This window comes from Delphinapterus leucas, chromosome 8, assembly GCF_059928025.1.
Source record: "Delphinapterus leucas isolate spDelLeu-1000000601 "Yukka" chromosome 8, BTC_Dleu_Yukka2, whole genome shotgun sequence".
NCBI classification, from domain to species: Eukaryota; Metazoa; Chordata; class Mammalia; order Artiodactyla; family Monodontidae; genus Delphinapterus; species Delphinapterus leucas.
Window position 1 is genome coordinate 87,079,341 of NC_143136.1, and position 10,717 is coordinate 87,090,057.

The following is a 10,717-nucleotide window of genomic DNA, read 5'->3' on the forward strand; positions in this document are numbered from 1 at the left end:
CTATCGCTTAGAGGAAGCACTGCAAGGATATGCCTTGGCATGTCCGATTGGCCGGAAGCACTACTCGCGCGTTGGAGCCACTATTAAGCGAATTAAAGGGGACGCAAACGCCAGCACCGCGATACCTCATACCTCACACTCGCGAGAGCGACGATCTGATAAGCGGGAAGGCAGCTTAGTGCCTCACGGGGGAAACGCTGGACGCGAAGATGCCGGCCCGGAGCACGGCAGCGAGACTTCCTCACACTACCTCAGAAAGGTGAGTCATTTAAATCTCATGGATTATTTCTGGAATTTTCCCTTCAACATTTTCGGACGGTGGTTGACTGCAAGTAACTGGAACCGCGGAAAGCAAAACCCTGGAGAAGGGGGAACTACTGTACAAATATTTCTTCCAAAACTGCCCTGATTTCTCTGACTGGATATGATAAATGATACAACACCTGCAAAATTTTCTAGTTTATTGCCCGCCATATAACAGGAAGACAAAAATGTTTGATGAAATTCTGAATCCTAATAGAATATTTCTTATATCTTTTTATGGTACTTGATAAAAAGTTGTTGGCATTATAATTATTAATCTTGTACTTTTACTGGATTATAAGCTTTTAGAAGACAAGTATTGTGGGGCAGGGGTTTGTACATGGAGTAGCTGTTGAAAAATACTTTAAAATTCAGTTTAATTGAAACACTTGCTTCATTCAGACCTGTGCTAACTGACGCCGTCTTTCTGTCTGATTACAGAGGTTGGAAAATTTAAGTACTGGTTTTAAATGTGACCCGATGTGGCCGTGTGGTAGTTTTCTATGGCTGTATTACCTCTAAGACATAAAGTCACTTTTCTTCTGGGGGAAGAATTTTAGTTCCTCAGTGTAGGGACCCCTCTTTTCAGCGGAGAGTCCAGGTGTTGCAGGGGCAGGTGGCTCATCAATGCAAGAGTGGGCCAGTGACCTTAGGCCTGGTCACGCAGGGTGTCTGTGTCTCAGAGGCAGTGATTGGTTCAGTATGGTTACGTGACCCACTTCAGTCCAATCAGATCTCAATCTGAGGTACCTTTGCTGTGGTGATGGGGGAAAGGCATTCTTTTGTACAAAGTTTGCTGAAAGGGTCAGAGGTAAACCTGAAGCCTTCTGGTCAACTTAGTGTGAGCTTCTACCAGAGACTGTTTATAGTGGAGTGAAAAAAAAGAGCTAAGGGATGAAGAAAATGATCTTGGTAAATCTGTGTGAGCTGCTGGATCCAGCCTGACTTTTCTTTCCTTGGAATTTCAGTTATACAAATCAGTGCCTATCTCTATTGCCTAGGCTAACTTTAGCTTATTTTCTATCATTTGCAAGCAAAGGAGTTTTGTCTACCGTAAGCTAAAATTTAGAATACTTATAAGTACATTTTATAGTTTAGTTATATAACATTTATCTTGCAGTACAAAAAATATGGTACCCAAAGTGCTAAATTCAGGATATTAAATGATTTTTAAAATACATAAGTAAAACTTTTGATTATGTTAGATAGTTTCTAAGTGTATGGGAATACCAAAATAGTCTGAAGATGTAGTGCAGTTAATTTTCATCCACTACAAGAAAGATGTATATTTCTTAAGGAATATCTTAGAGAAATGGACACATCTCTGTGATGGACCCTTCACATAAAACATACTCAGAAATTTTGTTTAAATGCCATAGACAAGACGAATGGTTAACAAAACACTCTTTCTCCCCCAAAATATTTTCCCCAAACTGTTTGTAATGGCATCAGTCTCCTCACTTGAGACTGAGGTCCTCAACAGTTAGCCGTTCCCTTGGATCCTGTCTGCTGAGAGAATTTATTAAAATTCTACTGGGAGGAGGAAGGGAGGCCTGAATTACAGGTTACAAGAAACAAAGCTCTGGAGCCCTCTCTTGTGAGCATGGATTATTTTTATCAGATGCCCTAACTTCTGGAAAATAGGATGAGTACATTTTAAGAACAATGGGAGTGTGATGGAAGGAAAAGTGTAGGGTGTATTTCTCTAGGACCAAGGCTGGCACACCTTAAGTTGGGGACAGAGTAGGCCACTCTGGGACAGAACACTTAAAAAGAACAAGAGAAGGAATATCAAGGCGGGGAAATGTCTCCTTTCTGAATTTTGCTGAATCCTGGCCCCAAGTAGAAAAGCTTTTTTTTTTTTTTTTTTTTTGCGGTACGCGGGCCTCTCACTGTTGTGGCCTCTCCCGTTGCGGAGCACAGGCTCCGGACGCTCAGGCTCAGCAGCCATGGCTCACGGGCCCAGCCGCTCCGCGGCATGTGGGATCTTCCCTGACCGGGGAACGAACCCGTATCCCCTGCATCGGCAGGCGGACTCTCAACCACTGCGTCACCAGGGAAGCCCCCTATTTTTTTTTTTAAAGACTTTCCAAATGAGATTCTCTGCATTGTTTTTATTTCATCAAAATTTGTTTCTTATTCGCTTAAAATACATAAAGATATAGTAACCTACCTATAATAACTCATTTGTAATTTACCCTCTTAAGATTTGGTCTTTACATCCCAGAGATAATGCATTAGTAGTTTTTACAAACAATTCTGAGAGCATCTTAGGTTACATGAATATCATCTCTACTTATTTCTCTTTATAAATCCATATTAAGTATGTTTAATTAATTCTTAATTTTATACATACTCCATAAAATATTTGTCTTTTAATTTAACAGTTTCTGCAGGAAACAATCATTTTACAAAGATTTGGCTTATAAAAATATTAAATTATTTAAAAAACTGTAGTGGACTTTTTTCAATACCAAAGGCTTATGTGGATATTCATTCTTGCTAATATGTAAGTACTACATATGTTCATTCATGTGATATTCTTTTATAATAAAATGAAATAAAGTAATAACATATCAACCAAAACTATCTGAATTATTAAGCTTCTGTAGATGCAGAGGTTCAGAACCACAGTATTGAAGACAGATTTAAATAATGCTTTCCATTGTGAGAAAATGCAGCAAATTGAAAAGCTAATCAGAATATCAAAGCAAATACATATTACCAAGGTTCTCTTACACTCTAACAATAAAAAATGTATTGAATATCAAGTCCTAATCTCTGTTTTTTCATGATCATTTGAATAGTCAACAAGTAGCTAGCTTCAGTATTGACAATTGAAGAGGTCTTAAAATGGAGTGTACTAGTATAACTAATAATTTCCTACCAAATTGACCGCATCAAAAAACATTTATATGAGTGTTTCAATAGAAGACAATAAAAGAAAAGAAAATTGTTGCCATTTATCAACCCTGTAACCGTTTTTTAATAATACAAAAAAATAGGTGTTGTGGGGCCCTCATGTCCCCCATCCAACAGCACAATAAAAATAATATTACGGAAGGGTGGATCGTATCTGGAGCTTTTATTAAAATTCCTTCAAAAATCTACAGTCAGATTTATTTTAGGTATTTGTCTCTGAGATGAGCAATACTTTTATATTTTTCGTACATATGTTACAGCACACAAAGACATTCTATAAAAGCAAGAAGTCACTATACAAGAAAAGTTCTTGTCAGTTAATGATTAACAAATCCTTTTAATTTCTGAGGTTATTGTTTTAGAAATCTCAAAGAAGGAAAATTATATAATTACCTAAATAACAGAAGTATATTTCTAATTTGCCTCTTTTCCCAGAAGTAACCCCCTGTGAAGTCATCTGTGACTTCTCCTTTAAACGTACAGTTTTGCTTATGAAATAGAAACTTGCCCTCATTTCACACTATATCTTAAATAAAATTTAGGGAAAAAATCAGATGTCATGATAGAGAAATTTCTTTGGCATTTTGAAAATTTCCTGCTTTTTAATAGCTATTTAATAAGCTGTAAATTTAATAAACTACACCTTTTAAGGGTTTCTAATGCTGACTTTACTACAACACTTTACAGTGGGTATCTTTCACACTGCATGCAATTCAGATGTTATTTCTAATTGTTACAAAATGCCTTTTTCTCTTTATTATCTGGATCATGAAGAGTGCATATTTTTATAAAGCAGTCAGTTAAAGATACAAAGTCCCAATTTTTAAAAGCACTTTCAAACTAAAACTATACCTTATTCTGTTTTTAATATTTTCATATAAAATCTTAGTATATGATCTTTTAAAGTACTTTAGAATTTAACTGTTGCAATTTAAAAACAATATTCTTCTCTACACCAAAGGAAACAAACTGATGTTTCAATCACAAATGAAAACATCACAATTTTGTAGGAAAAGTTTATACATTCCCACTGAAGCATAGGATACTCTGTCAGATATTTTCAAGGTTAAATTGCACGTTCAGTATGAGCTCACTTACCTTTCCTCAGTGCTGACTTGTTATTGAAACTGCCATCAACTTCTGTTAATGACTCTTTTAGCAAAAACGGAAAACAGTAAAGTCAAGTCACATGTCGTAAAAGTAGGCCTAGGTTGGATGCTGCTTAATTTCAGTACTGGATGAAAAAAAAGGCGGGGTGGGGTGGGGTGGGGTGGGTGTGGAGTGAGCACAAAAACTTTTAAATAAACCACTTCCTGCGTAGATACGGTTAACCACACACATCACATCATTACTCGATTTGAAAAACTTGCCTTCTATAGTCAACGAGATTGTTATTTTTCAGTGTGATTTTCAGTTTTCAGACACTGCACATTTGTAAAGGTTTCATCAATTCTGATTTAATGGGGCAAAATGTATGGTTAAAAATTTAGCAGGGAGAGGGGCAGCCTGCTAAGCACCGGGGACACTTCCTCTTTCTCTGCCTTCTAGCAAGGGCTTTAAGCCTAAAGCCTGCTCTCCTCAGTCAGCTAGAGCATGTCCATATGCCCTCAGGAGGCTCTGCTTATTGGCTTGGGAAGCCAAGAGACCATCTCCATTCACAGAGCTGGTGCTTTTAACTCACAGAGGGCCCCACAAAGAGGTGCTCCATTACTAAGTTCATGAGGCTTTGGACAGCTTGCATTAGAACTTCAGAGAACACAGCCCAGGGCCCCGCTGCCACGTGGGGGAATGGAATGTGCTCATCCAGCACATACTGTGACATTTGCTCTAGGTGGCTCTCACATTTGTGTGTCCTCTCTCGCAGTTGCCTAAGGAGTTCTGATATGTGCTGAAGAGCTTTTGCTGTGGCTAAATGATTCTCTGTGTGGCCTGACTTAAGAAGGAAAATAAAGGCTCCAAGGGGTGTCATTTTTGGCATGCTGCTCTGTGCCCTTCTGTGTCAAACTTCCACCCGTCCAAGACACGTTTGGGGTGGGGTGGGGACTCAAAATAGCCCTAGGGTTTGCCTCTCTACTGAGCCATGGGATCCAAGAAGTGAGCTCCTGGGCGTGCAAGCTTGGCTGGTTTTGTGAGACTGCAGGAGATTCACAAAAGGAAAATCTTCCCTTCCAAATATGTGAGAAAGTTAAATCACAATCTCTTGTCATACAAACCCATCAGACTAGAAATCTATGTAGTAGTTCTCAGTGGTGTGGAATGTTTGGCACACATAAAGAAAAACTTTAAAAATATATGTGGTGTATATGGCCCAAGATATGCATGGCATGTCCCTGCAAATTAATTTCTCTAGGACTCTTCTTTCTAAAATCATATTTCAGATTCACCCTAGAACTCACTGTCAATTGTCATTCCAGCATACACCTTTTTAAGTTTTTAGAGCCCTGAAGGTTTGTACTCAATGTTCCTCCTTAACATTGAAGAGAAAATAGAAAGGACATGATAATGAAAGTGAGGAAACCAGATTTCAGGCTTCAGTTCTGACACTACTGTTTATTTAACCTTGGCCAAGTCACTTAAGTTCTCTGAAATTAAGGTTATTTATCTATATAATGGAAACATACATATAAAAAATATCCATCTACCAGAATAAATTTGTTGGTTGTTACACTCAACAGCTCCCCCAGTGAAATCTGAAACTGACCCCCATATGATGAGGGCAAGAAGAGACCAAAGAAAGAGGCAGACCACTCGAGATTGGTAGGTGGCAGGTTTAAAAAGCAAAGGAACTTACCTACAAAGATTGTCTTGGGTGGCCGCAAGACAAGTAGATCTTTGCGCCTGCCCACCAGAATCTTAAGTTTAGATAGAGGACTTAACTGGGTTCAGTCATGCATACAGTCCAGACCATCTCAATAACACATTGCTCCCTCAAGGCTGCGTCCTTGAAAATGGCTCCTGCTGTGGGAATGGTGGGCAGAACATACATTCCAGGGTCAGGGTAGGAGGTGAGGAGCCACCGATTGCCTGGGTCCAGTTTGCAGCTCAACTGGAGGTCACATTCTCCCAATTACCTCCTCCAACAAAAATAAGTAAATAGATTTAAATATGTTGTAAATAATGAAGAATTGCAGACTTATACATGAGCATGAGCTAGGAAATGATGATGCCTCCCAAGAAACATCAGATAAATTTAGTACATCCTACTCGATTTAAGCCTTTGTAAGTCCAAGTCAGGCTCATAAATCTAGAACAAGGGAAATAGGCTTTTCCTTTTACATAGGTACTGATAACAGATATTGGAATAGAAAAAATATAAAACACCAATGTACCCTTATGGGAAATAAATAAACACAAACACCTACTTGAAGGTATAAATTTGCAGTGTTTATTTTTGATCATGAACAAGTAGACATTAAATAAAGACAAAGCACATTTTCTTTGTACAAGATGGGAAGGGAGCAACTCAGGCAGTGATATACCTGGGTTTGGTGGCTAGAGGAAATGTATTTACCATGATTACGATTAAGGATCTAGCTTAGGCTTTGACACTTGCCACTCAATATGTATCTAATATTTATTGAATACTTGCTATAAGCCAAGAATTGGACCAATGCCTTTACATTTTTTCTTTCGTTTAATCCTTCCAACAACCTTATGAGCTAACCAATGTTATTATACTTTCTTTTTTTCTTTCTTATGAGGAAACTGAGATTATATAATTGCCCAATTTAGTAAGGAGTAGAGCCAGGAGTCCAGCCAAGGGCCCTGATCCCACAGTGATTGTTTTAAATCACTATGCTATCTCCTAACCATGTTTTATTCAGCATAACTCAAAGTAATGCCGAGGACAAGTTTCACCCCTGGTGTTTCTTTTTGCTTCTTCACTGACAGGAATGATAGACTTAGCATTAGACTCATACTAAAATCAAATCTCCCCAAAGTTCTCTACGTTTAAATTTATATTGAAGAGATTAAAAGAATTGATAAATGGAAATACACTACGTGCATAGATAAGAAAAGTAACAGTGAAAATGTGTCAGTTTGTCCAAGTCAATCAACAAATAGATTCAATAAAATCTCAATATATTGCAGATGAATTTTTAAGAAACACAACAGGCTATTCCAGGAATTTCCATAGAAGAACAAATGTCCCAAAGTACCTAAGTTTATTTTGAAACAGAACGGCAAAGACTGATGACTTACTAGTCAGATATTAACATAGTCCAGGCCACAGTATTAAAAAAAACATTAGAGTACCGGTCCAATAGCAGACCATATTTATTTGAGAACTTGATATATGACAAAGATGGCATCATACGGTAAACAAAAAGGAACAGATTGATTAGTAGATGATTCTGGCAAGACACACTCACTAAATCAAAGAAAATAGAGTTGGGCCCCTACATTAGACCACAAGCAAAGATGGATCCTAGATGGAATAAATCTACATTTGAAAAGTAAATCCTTTTGCTGATACAAAATATAAAGAAATATATTTTTGCAAAATGCAACTTTCATAAATAGTATCCCTAAATTAAAAGGAAAAGAGCAAAAATATATGGACTTAACTATACAATAATTAAAGAATTCTGTTAATTATAAAACAAAGTTACAGAAAAATAACAGACTAGTAGAGCATACATAGATTCACAAAAGATTTGTGTAAGTCAGTAGGAAACCTAAGTGGGAAATAAGAAAGTAATTTGAATAAACAATTCATGAAAAGGACTGAACTAGTATCCATCAGTAAGTAAAGAGACGTACACCTCCCCAGTAGTCACTGTAAAAACAAGTTAAATTAGCTCCTATTGAAATGGCAAAAATCTGGATGAGAATTTATAGAGAGGAACTGTCATATATTGATGGTGGAACTATAAACTGAAGCCATTCTGACAAGCAATCTGGCAAAAAAAATATAGCAAAATAAAATATATTCATGCACTATGTTCCAGCCACCCAATTCTGTTATAAATATAGGTTCAGATAAATCCCTCACAAAGCCTTGTTTTCCCTCCTGTATCACAACTAGTTAACTGATTTAGGTCTTGGTTCTTGTGTCTCAGGTAATATTAACTAGTGTTGTGTCTGTGTGTTTGTGTATGATTAGGGAAAACAAAAACAGAAGTTTATAGGCCCTCTGAGCAGATGTTATGAGTTAGACACTAAAGGAGAGTAGAAAAGAGAAGAAAGGCTTGACCTAGATTGGGAAAGATTTCGATTTCCTGTGATAGGAATGAGAGAGAGAGATGGGTTTCCCTTACTGGAGGAGAGCTTGCCACTCCCAAGAAGCTGCCCCTTGTTGGCAAACACTTTAATCTGGAGGCAACATCTGTTCATCTCTTGAACACTTACTGTGTACCAGGCAATATAGCAAGCTTTAGATATACTGAATATTAGTTAGAAAAAAGATAAATTAAACTAATTTATTGATAAAGAAAGAAATACAAAAGCAGTGAAGTGGCACATAAAATGTTCAGAAGATATAAGACTTGAGGTCAGATGAGAAGAGAGGTCTTACCAAGGAAAGTAAATATTTAAAGAAAGTGATGGATCTAGCCATGTGGATTTAGAGGTGGGAGGTGGGTATTCCATGGAGAGGAAATAGAAGTGCAGGAACTCTGGATGAAGATTGTGCCTGGGATCATTGAAAAGCTGCATGGGGGTCAGTGTGACTATAGATGAGTGAGAGAGAGGAGTATAGAGTATAGTATCAGAGAAGTAATAAGGCCTAGACCACGTGGACTCTCCTGCTCTTTTTGAAAAATCTGAGTGAGAAGGGGAAACATTAAAATAATTTGACTCACAATTTTACAAGAGCATTCTGTCTGTTGTATGAAGGATTGACCAAAAGAATGGGAATAGAACCCAGGACACCAATTAGTAAGCTACTGCAATAATCCATGGCAGAGATGATTGGGACTTGGACCAAAGTGATGATAGCAAGTATAAGGGAGAAATGATCAAATTCTGTATGTGTTCTGAAAATGGATCCAACAACCATTTCCTTTTGAGCAACCTGAACAGCTGAAGAATGGAGTTGCTATTAACCGAGACAAAAAAGACTTCAGAAGAGCTGGTACATTGGGGCATGTTGGTTTGTAGTACATGATAACTTTGAGATGCTTATTTGTCATCTCAGTGGAGTTGACTCTTTTGCAGTTAGATATGAAGGTCTGGAGGTCAAGAAGGGAGTCCAGGTTAGATATAAATTTGGAACTCATCAGCATAAAAATGGCGTTTAATACTATGAGACTGGATAATATAGATACAGAGTGTATATAGAAAAGAGAAAAGTTTCAAGGAAAGGATCTATGCTTAATTTAAGATTGGGAGAGAGGAAAAATTCACAAAGGAGATGTAAAAAGGGTAGTCTGGAAGGAAGGAGGAAAGAACAGATGAATTTGATGTCCTGGAAACCAAGTGAAAATATTTTTCAGGGATGAGAGATTCATAAATTGTCAAATGCCACTGAAAACTCAGGTAAAATGAAAGTGGCAAAATTACCTTTAGATACAGCAACATACAGGTCGTTGTGACCATGATAAAAGTTTTAGTAGCATATGAGTGAGAAAATCTTATTTTAATAGATTGAAGACAGCAAATACAGATATCTTTTTGGAGTTTTACTCTACAGGAAAGAATAGAAGTAGAAAAAGTAAAGATGATCCTATAGAAGGAAAAACTGATTATACCAGATAGAAAGGAAAGTGTTATGGGATGCAGTCCTGAAGCAGAGGAGTGGGAATAGAATCTCAGGCACAAGTAGCTTTATGGCCTAAGCCTTGGCTGAAAGCAAGCATTTCATTCAGAAATGAAGCCAGAGCACATAGGCAAGGCACAAATTTGCAGCTGGGTACAGTATTTGAGGTCAGTGGAAGTTCTCTTCTGATTACAACAATTCTATCAGTTAAGGAGAAAGATGGGAATGAGAATTAGAATGGGTGAAAATGGGGTGAAGAGTTAGAGTTTTTAAGAGAGAATAAAATGTGAAACAGTCCAACATTGTGAGATTTCTGGGGTGGAGTGTGGACACATCTCCACACCCCACAGTTTGCCAGGAGCATCAGAACCGCCCGTTTCACGTTATGCCCCTGAACTTAGACAAGACGTATTTCAGTGACATTCATAATGACCGGAGGAGCTTCCCTGAGGACTATGGAAGCAGCGGGGAATCTGGTATAGTTTCAAGAGCTGAAAGTTGGATGTAGAATGGAGGAGGGTGGGCCAAGCATGATGGAAATTTAATTCTAACTAGAGAAAGTAGGTGAGAATAAGACCTGACTTAGATTATTTATAAAAAGAGAAATAAATGTGACATTTCTTACAACCAAGTATTATACTGTTGTAGGAAAACAACGTGTGCACTCAATCACTCACTCATTCAGCAAATATATTCGGGGTATTTACTTCATTCTAGACACAACACCAAGCTCCAAGGATGCAATTTCTTGGAGATTTTTTAATGTAATTTGGTGGAGGTAACAGAGACAAT

General features: G+C 37.7%; 1 protein-coding gene across 1 annotated transcript in view; it reads right to left on the reverse strand.

The window, feature by feature from the left end:
- The window catches only part of ARHGAP15 (Rho GTPase activating protein 15), a 623,182-nt gene extending 618,749 nt beyond the window's left edge, over positions 1-4,433 (reverse strand). Inside the window, exon 1 of the mRNA XM_022569650.2 lies at positions 4,324-4,433. The gene's annotated coding sequence lies outside the window, so the exon portion shown is untranslated. The remainder of the gene's footprint in view (positions 1-4,323) is intronic.
- Between the last annotated feature and the right edge of the window lie 6,284 nt (positions 4,434-10,717).